Raw genomic sequence first — 9357 nt, forward strand, 5'->3', positions numbered from 1 at the left:
GCTGTCGCCACCACCCATGCCAGTGGAAGCTTTGGCATGCGGGCAGCTGCTCCTCGACTTCCCTCCTACCGTGGAGAAGCTCGATGAGTGGAGGGCCACCATCCGGAGCCTCGTCGCCATCGCAAACAAAGACGATCCGTGACCGGTGGGGCCCTCGGGTCGGTGCTCCACCGAGCTACCATGTGCTGGTGCTGGGAGGACCGGGGGGGGAGGGCTGCGCCCACGATGCACTCTCCTCCTCCTCGCCAGCCGTCGCGATGATGCTTGTGATAACATCTCCATAGCATCGTCCGACCCGCGGACCCTCCGCGACCAGCGCCAGGTCCTTCGGGAGCAAGCTCACGAAGATGCTTGAACCAACGTCGAGCGCCAGCGCAAAGCGCGTCGCCAGTCGGACCAGTGGGCGGGACCCGCTATGGACCACCCGGCGCCGGGGGGCCCCGGCGGCCTACCTTACAAGGTGGGCTGCCCGGCCTTTACCCGTGACTTGAGGCAGTTCCAGTGGCCGTCCCACCGCACATTCAAGCCTGACATCGGCGAGAAGTACATCGGCAAGACCCATCCATCCGAGTTCCTCAGCATCTACACTATCGCGATGCAGGCCGCTGGGGCTCGCGGCGACAAGGTGCTTGCCAACTATTTCCCGCTGGCGCGCAAGCCCAATGTGATGTCTTGGTTGATGCACTTGCCGGTGGATTCCATTTCTTCTTGGTCAGATCTGTGCAATGAGTTCATTGGCGCCTTCACAGGAGGCCACCAAGCTCATGGCTAGGCCAGTGATCTGCATATCATTCCCAAGAAGGAAGGGGAGACCCTGCGCAAGTACATCCAGAGATTCAGCCGGGTGCAGTACAACATCCCCGACGTTCATCCCGCCGATGTGATTAGTGCGTTCCACCAGAACGCGCGCAATCACAAGATGCGCGAGGAGCTGGCGATGGCCAAGGTTAAGGATGTGGCCGAGCTCTACGTTTTGGACGATAGGTGCGCCCGGTCTGAAGAGGGAAGGAAGTACCCCGGCGAAGACGCCGTCACGGAAACCGACTCTACCGATGAAGATGCCGCCAGTCCGACGAAGAAGAGCCGGCGTCGCAACAGGAAACGCAAGGGCAAGGCCATGCTTGCCATAGAGGGACCTGACGATACCGGTGCCGGCAAGAAGGTCAAGGCAGACCCCCGACAAAGTGATCGCCGGGTGCACCTCCTGCTGGGCCTTGGCGACTACGGACAAGCCAGGAAGCTCTGGCAAGCAATACTGCAAGATCCACCACACCAAGGGCCATGCCCTCCAGAACTGCCGACAAGTCGAGCTGCTTGCTGAGAAGCAAAAGGCTGAGTACGAGAGGCGGGACAAGGAGAAGGACCAGGACGGTGCTGATGGATCCGACAAGAAGCATGGCGGCCAAGGAGGCCGCCCCGACAAGGACAACCAGCAAGAGAGGCCCGCCCGGGGCCGCGACAAGAAACAAGAAGACGACGATCATGACAAGGACGACGAGTTCGGTGAGAAAGGGTTCCAGAAGGCTACGGAGGCCATGTGCGTCGATGGCGGCGCCTCGCTGCATACTTCTCACCGCCAGCTCAAGCAGTGGGTGCGTGAGATTACAGCACCAGAGCCGTCGTTCGACGCTCAGAAGCCGCTAAAATGGTCCAGCATGCCCCTCATCTTTGACGCCGAGGAACACCCTGACCGCACTATCGCGATCGGGTGTTTGCCATTGTTGGTCTCACCAATGATACGCAACCTCAGGGTGAACAAAATGTTGGTTGACGGCGGGGCCGACCTGAAACTGATCTCGCCCGTCGTGGTCAAAAGGTTGCAAATCCCTGATGGAGACCTCGAGGAAATGGGCATGTTTCAAGGGGTCAATCCGGGGAGGAGCCAGCTGAAGGGAAAGGTCACACTGCCCGTGACATTTGGAGGAGAGTTGAACTACAGGATGGAGAGGATGGTCTTTGACGTAGCCGAGATCCCCTTGCCCTACAACGGGATCCTCGGCCGCCCGGCACTGTCCAAGTTCATGGCGGCGTCACACTACGCCTACAACATGCTAAGATGCCCGGGCCGTTGACCATCATCTCCGTCCCCTCCGACAAGAAAGACGCACTGATATGCGCCGACCAACTCTACCAGGAAGCAGTTGCAACAGGTGCCGTCAAGGCACCTGCTCCTGCCACTGAAGGCCCTGGAGGGAAGAAGGAGCCCGGTAAGACCTCTCGCACCCACTCCGGCAAGCGCACCTCCTTGGAGTGTTGTGCTACCGTTAAGGACGTGCCAGAGAGCTCTACCGACAAGAGCAAGAGATCCAGAGCCAAGCCGCCGCAGACCAAGAAGGTGCCCGTCGGAGAGGATGGCACGGGAGGGGCCTTAATCATAGGCTCCACCCTCGACAGCAAATAGGAAGTTGCGCTCGTCACCTTCCTATGGGCAAATGTCGATGTGTTTGCATGGCAAGCGTCCGACATCCCCGGTGTTCCCAGGGAGGTGATTGAGCACCACCTAGCTGTCTGCCCCATGCACGGCCCGTCAAGCAGAAGGTCAAAAAGCAGGCTCCGGAAAGGTGGAGTTCATTGCAGAATGGACCTCGACGCTTGACGAAGAAATCCAAGAGACCACACTCCCCGGCAAGGAAGCAAACCGCGACTGAATCATGTACTTTGATGGAGCTTTCTTGTTGCAAGGCGCCGGTGCCAGTGTGCTGCTCGTCACACCCACTGGAGAACACCTCAAGTACGTGATCCAGATGCACTTCCCCAGGGAGATGTCCGCCAACAACACTACTGAGTACGAGGGATTGCTTGCCAGTCTCAGGATCGCGGCATACCTCGGGGTTAAGAAGCTCATTGTCAGGGGTGACTCACAGCTCGTTGTCAGGCAGGTCAACAAGGATTATCAGAGCCCATTGATGGAAGCGTACGTTGATGAGGTGAGGAAGCTGGAGGAACGCTTTGACGGTATCCAGGCGGAGCACGTCCCCCGAGCAGAGAACGACATCGCTGATTACCTGTCAAAGCGTGCCGCATTCAAGCTACCTGTGGAACCAGGTACCTTTTTGCTCCGGCTAACTCAACCATCCGTCAAACCATCGGTGGGGCAGAACAAGCGGAGGAAATCAGGTCCCGGCAAGTACTTTCCTACCGAGCCCCCTGGGGCTGCCGGCAAGGGTGCTGCCGCAGACGCTGAGCCTGCCCAAGAGCAACTGGCTCCGACAGGGTGTCAAGCCCTGGTCTTAGAGACAGCCGCTCCCATGGCGGAAGAGATGCCTTTGGTCCTTGCCATCGAGCCCCAGGCTCCGACATGGGCGCATCATACCGTCCACTTCCTCCAAACAAGGGAACTTCCTGAGGAGCAGGAAGAAGCAGAGAAAGTAGCCTGTCGGTCCGCCCTATACCAGTTCGTCGATGACGTCCTGTATCGGAGGAGGCCAAACAGTGTGAAACTCAAATGCATCCCCCGGGAGGAAGGACTGGAGCTGTTGGCGGAGATACATGGAGGCATATGTGGCTCCCACATAGGGTCAAGGGCCCTTGCCAGGAAGGCGTTCCGACAAGGTTTCTTCTGGCCCACCGCCCTCCAGGATGCGATGGCACTAGTAACCAAGTGTGAAGCACGCCGGTTCCATTCAAAGAAGCTTCATCAGCCAGCTCAAGCCCTTCAAACAATCCCTCTCTCCTGGCCATTCTTGATCTGGGGGCTCGATATACTCGGCCCTTTCCCCCGCGCCGTTGGGGGCTTTGAGTACTTGTACGTTGCAATCGACAAGTTCACAAAGTGGCCGGAGGTGGAAGCAGTGAGGAAGGTGTCTGCTCAGTCAGCCATCAAGTTCTTCAAAGGACCGGTCTGCCGTTTTGGCGTGCCAAACAGAGTCATCATTGACAACGGCACACAGCTCACAAGCCACACCTTCATGCAGTACATCCAAGACCTCGGCAGCAAGGTCTGTTTTGCTTCCGTGACACATCCACGGAGCAACGGCCAAGCAGAGAGGGCAAATGCTGAAGTGTTGCGAGGCCTCAGAATGAAGACCTTTGACAAGCTGCACAAGAGTGGAAGGTGATGGATTGATGAGTTGCCGACGGTTCTTTGGTCGATCAGGACGACGCCAAATCGAGCCACCGGCCAGACACCTTTTGCCCTGGTATACAGGGCAGAAGAAGTTCTCCCCACGGAACTCATATACGGGTCACCTCGAGTGCTCGCTTATGATGAGCTTGAGCAAGAGCCGTCGCGCCAAGATGACGCGGTGCTCCTTGAGGAAGATCGTCTTCGGGCGGCTGTGAGAGCGGCACGCTACCAGCAAGCCTTGTGCCGCTATCATAGCCGCAAGGTTCATGCCCGAAGCTTTGAGGAAGGCGACCATGTTCTTCGGCGCGTTCAATCGGTGAAGAATTCCAACAAGTTGACGCCAAAGTGGGAAGGCCCTTATCAGGTAACATGAGTCACCAGGCCTGGCGCAGTCTGCCTAGAGACCAAAGATGCCGTCCCAGTGAGCAACTCCTGGAACATCAAGCATCTTCGCAAGTTTTACCCATAAGGCGCGGCAAGCCACCTTTTGTACAACCTTTGCCGGCAAGCCACCTTTTGTACAAGCTTTGCCGGCAAGGCATGTGACCCTTTGTACAAAGCCAGGCGCAGACCCTGAGCATAAATAAATGAAGCGCTGGCGCCCTAAGTTATAACATGCATGCTAGGTCGAGTCTCTTCCTTGGTTAGGGTTGATAGTGCTTGGAGGCGACTAACCCCTAGCCTAGAGGTTGAGTGCGCGTCTATCTGTTCCTTTTCTGTCCTCCTTTGGTTCACAGGGCACATGAGCACTTCTGCTGAGCTACTCGGAAAGAAGGAAACGGGCCGGCGCCCCGACCCCGGCAAACCAGAGTTGTCGGGGGCTACAAGCACAAGGATCCAACCGCGGCAAGACGAAATTGCCGGGGGCTGCAGATCTAGATAAGTCCTTTATCCTCTGTCATGCATTTCGGAACCGGACTGGGGTATGTGAAACCTCATTTTTATCTCTAGGCTGTCGTGCTCCCCTTTTTCTTGCACCTAAGGATTATTTCCTGGGTTCAGATTTGGTCGTAGCCGCGGCAGCAAGGAGGTGGGACGAGGGGCCTGAAGCCCACTTCATCCCTGCCTCCGCCAAGAGCGCGAGAACGTTCGAGTGGAGTGGGGGGGGGGCGACAAGGCCTGTTGCCGGGCGAAAAATGTTTATCTTAAACAATAACAAGGATTCGCTCCTTGTCGCGGGATTTACCCCCGAAAGAAACACCCGGCAAGCATCCCTTTTTCATTAAAAACATCCCATACAGGTATAGTTCGTGCGAGATGAAAAACATGAGCAAGGGGATTACAAGTTTTAAATTTAATGAAGGCCCGCAGGCTTACAAACTAAAAAAGAGATAAGATGCCCGTAATCCCTTTCTTGTCCCTATCCTCAAGAGGCAGGTCAAGGAGGCGAAAGGGCAAAAGGGGCGCCAAGATGAGCTACGAGCAGAAGAAAGCACCAAGAGAACACCACGGTAGCTGCCCACGGGCGGGCCGGTGATGACGGTGCCGAGAAAGGAGACGAGGCGGCAGGACTGACAATACGCGATGAAGGCGTTGGTGCCTGTGTACTCTGAGTTGAAGGCCTTGCCGCCCGCCCTCTTCCTCTTCCACAGCCTCCCGATGCCAGCCGCCTAAGAAGACGTCCCCGAGAAGTTCAAGGAGCTGGCCCCGCCCCCGGCAAACCTCTGCCGGAGGAGCGGCCAGGTGCAGATGTTGCTGCTGCTGCACCCGCCCAAGCGCAGGGCGTCCAACGCCTAGTCGGACTCGTCCCCGCTATCCGCCCCGCTGTCCTCCTCGTCACTTTCGCTCGAGGAAGAGCTTCGATCTTCAGAATCTCCATCAGAGGAGCTCTCCACGCAGCACTTCAGGTGAGTCCCGAACTCCCCGAAGACCTTGACGGAGAGTAGGCCGTCCTCCATTAATTTTAAGTAGAGGACGAGCCCCGCCCTCAGGCTGTGGATGTGGGCGAACATCTTCCACCCACGACGAGGGTACATGACTCGAGGAGCCGGGAAGTCAACATCGACCCGCGTGCCCCCGTTCTTGCAACCCCTAATGTGCAATCTGAGGGATTGGGGCCGGTCACGCTCCATCTCCCGAGCAAATGGGGCGGGAAGACGAAGACGACGACGCGAAGGCCGACGCAGCCTGAGGAAGGACCCGCGGGGCTGGTCTCCAACGTGGCCTTCCATCAGGAAAGGCATCATTGGTGGGGGCGAAGCTGGCGCACCGCCCCGTCCTCCTCTTCCCTGAGCACTGCAGCCTCTGCCCCGACCTCGTCCACGGCCTCGCCCACTCCCCCTTCCCCTCACGGCCGGTTCCACCACCACGGTCTCAGGAGGAGGAGGGACACGTTGACGAGCGGCGACCCTCGCCGCCACCGTTGAAGGACCAGGATTCCCTTTCTCCATGGCGAGTGGAAGGAAGAAGCAGAAGCAAGAGGAGATGGATGATGGAAGAATGCGGGACGCCATCCCCCTTCCCCCTCCTTATAAAGGAGCGGGGTCGGGGCACGGCCGCCCCGTTCGGCCAATCCAGCCACTAGAGGCGCGTGGAATCGGGACCGACCCGCTGCCCCGACCAGCGGCGGCCCGGATTCCCGCCCCAGCCGCTTGCTACCCCAAGTGCATGGGGGACGCGTGGCGAACATGCTGAACCGAGGGGATGGGTGAAGAGACCCCTCCCCTCCCCGTGATCGGGGGAGTGGATGCCTTGAAGACCGCGCCTCGGCCCCGTTCAGTAAATGAGCCGCGCCTCCACGCCTTCCTCTTTTTACGGGGAAGGCGCGAGCCACCTCTTTACTGCGATGTGACGCATGCGTGCGGGAACCGCCCCACGCATGCCGCCCACGTCACGCACACCCCTCCACGTCGCGCCACGCACGCAGGTTGTGGTAGGCGGAGTGCACAAAAAGTCTTACCACAGTAAAACCGCCACGCCTGCCCGCGCACTGTTTGGGCCTGACCCAACAACGTGTCGCGCTTATGTGTGGCCCAGGCCCGGGGGCTCCTTTCGGTGTACAAAAAGAGGGGCACGCTTTTGTAACCCTTTACGTGTGCACGGGCAGTCAGAGCCGCGCCCACGACCACACCAAGTAGAGCAGGGGAGGTGAGCCAAGGTAAGACCAAAGCCCAAGATAATCAGAGCAACGCCAAGGCCAAGACCACGAAGAGCAGAAGGACAAAGCAGGTTCCCTCGGCAACCACGTGGTTGGGATAGAGCGGCAACTCAGGCCGAACAGCAGCCTGCCCCACCACCTCGTAAAAATAGAGACAAAATAATTCAGGGTCATACATACAACCTCCAGCAGACCCTGGATAGTAGAGCAGGATATACCCGATCGATTTTTTGTCGCGAGGACGTTCCTCGACACGTGATGACGGCTACCTATTCGGACGTGACAAACCTAGTCACACCCAAGCCGATAACCGCAGACAGACTCCATCGTAGCTACGACGCCATGCGGCCAGGTATAGAGGTGTCGCACACCCTCTTTGCTTCACTAATGAAGTAATGGATTACGAATTCCCCGAAGGGTTCAAACCCGTGAATATTGAATCATACGACGGGACAACTGATCCCGCGGTATGGATTGATGCCTTTATTCTCCACATCCACATGGCCCGCGGAGATGACCTCCATGCTATCAAATACCTCCCACTTAAGCTTAAAGGTCCAGCTCGGCACTGGTTAAACAGCCTGCCTGAAAATTCTATCGGCAGCTGGGAGGACTTGGAAGAGGCCTTCCTCGATAACTTCCAAGGTACATATGTTCGGCCACCAGATGCCGATGACTTAAGCCACATAGTTCAACAGCCCGGGGAGTCAGCCAGGAAGTTCTGGACTAGGTTCCGAAATAAAAAGAACCAGATCTTCGACTGTCCAGATGTCGAAGCCCTAGCGGCCTTTAAACATAGCATTCGCGACGAATGGCTCGCCTGCCACCTCGGCCAAGAAAATCCAAAATCTATGTCAGCCCTCACGGCACTCATTACCCGCTTTTGTGCGGGTGAGGATAGTTGGTTGGCTCATAGCAAAAACACAACCAGCGAGGCAGGCCCCTCTGAGGTTAAGAACAGCAATGGCAAGCTCCGACGTAACAAACACAAATGCCAAAGCAACGGTGACAATACCGACGACACTACAGTCAACGCCGGATTCAGCGGCTCCAAGTCCAACCAGCGGAAGAAACCGTACAAGAGAAACAATCAGGGACCATCCAACCTATACCGCATACTCGATCGCCTGTGACAGATACATGGCACCCCAGACAAGCCAGCTAATCATACCAACAGAGATTGTTGGGTTTTTAAAAAGGCCGGTGACGAGGACGCAGAGAACAGGGAAAAGGGATCACAAAGCGAGGAAGACGACGAGGAGCCCCGGCAACTGAACACAGGGGGACAAAAGAAGTCCCCCCCCCCAAGTCAAAACAGTAAACATGATATATGCTACACACATCCCTGGGACACCCCAAATTTTTTGGTGTTTTGTTTTTCAAAATAGCCTTGCTTGGTTTGAAAGGAGGTCATTTAAACCCTTCCTAAAAAAACCATCTTCTAAGTTTGCCCTCTCAAAACCCTTTTCTTGGATTTAGTTTCTTTTAAAAAGAAAACCCTTTTTGTTTTGGGCTTTTATTTGGTTTTGATCCCCTCTAAATTTTACCATGCCACCTATGGTAAAATTTTCCCAAAACCTCTCCTCCCACTTTGGTACAAACCAAACATTCTGTCCAAACAAATAAAATCCATTTTTGGATTTTATTCCAACTATTTCTCCTCCCAAAATAATTCTGTCTTTTCTTTTGAGCCTAGGTGGATTGCAAAGCAAGTACCCCAATGCGTATGACTTTTGACCTCAACTCAACACCCCTGGATAGTCCTTTGTACCCACAACCCAGAACCATCTTGATCCACTCTTCTCCTGTTCAAATATTTCAAAATTCACTCACTGCAAGTTTGGACCAGATTTGCCAAATTTGGTGAAAACCATATCTACACCTCTCCAAAAATTCTACAAATATTCAGGCAGCCTCCAGGTGCAATGAGAGGCCCCTCCACCAAAAACTAGCTCAAGGGGAGATCTCTACACATTAGAATCATTCTGTCGAACACCTTGCATGCGCTAGTACTGTTCACTTTCAGAAATTCAGAAGTTCAGTGTCGATCTTCGTCAGTAACTTCAGTCACGAGCTCACAGTGCGCTTGGCACGTAGCTCACGGCCAGGCTTGCTTGTCCGGAGCCTCACACGCGCGCTTGGCGCCTTCCTGGCGTCGGTGGCGCCCTGGCCCGCCTGCGCCGGCGTGTCTTGC

This window comes from Triticum aestivum, chromosome 1B, assembly GCF_018294505.1.
Source record: "Triticum aestivum cultivar Chinese Spring chromosome 1B, IWGSC CS RefSeq v2.1, whole genome shotgun sequence".
Lineage (NCBI taxonomy): Eukaryota > Viridiplantae > Streptophyta > Magnoliopsida > Poales > Poaceae > Triticum > Triticum aestivum.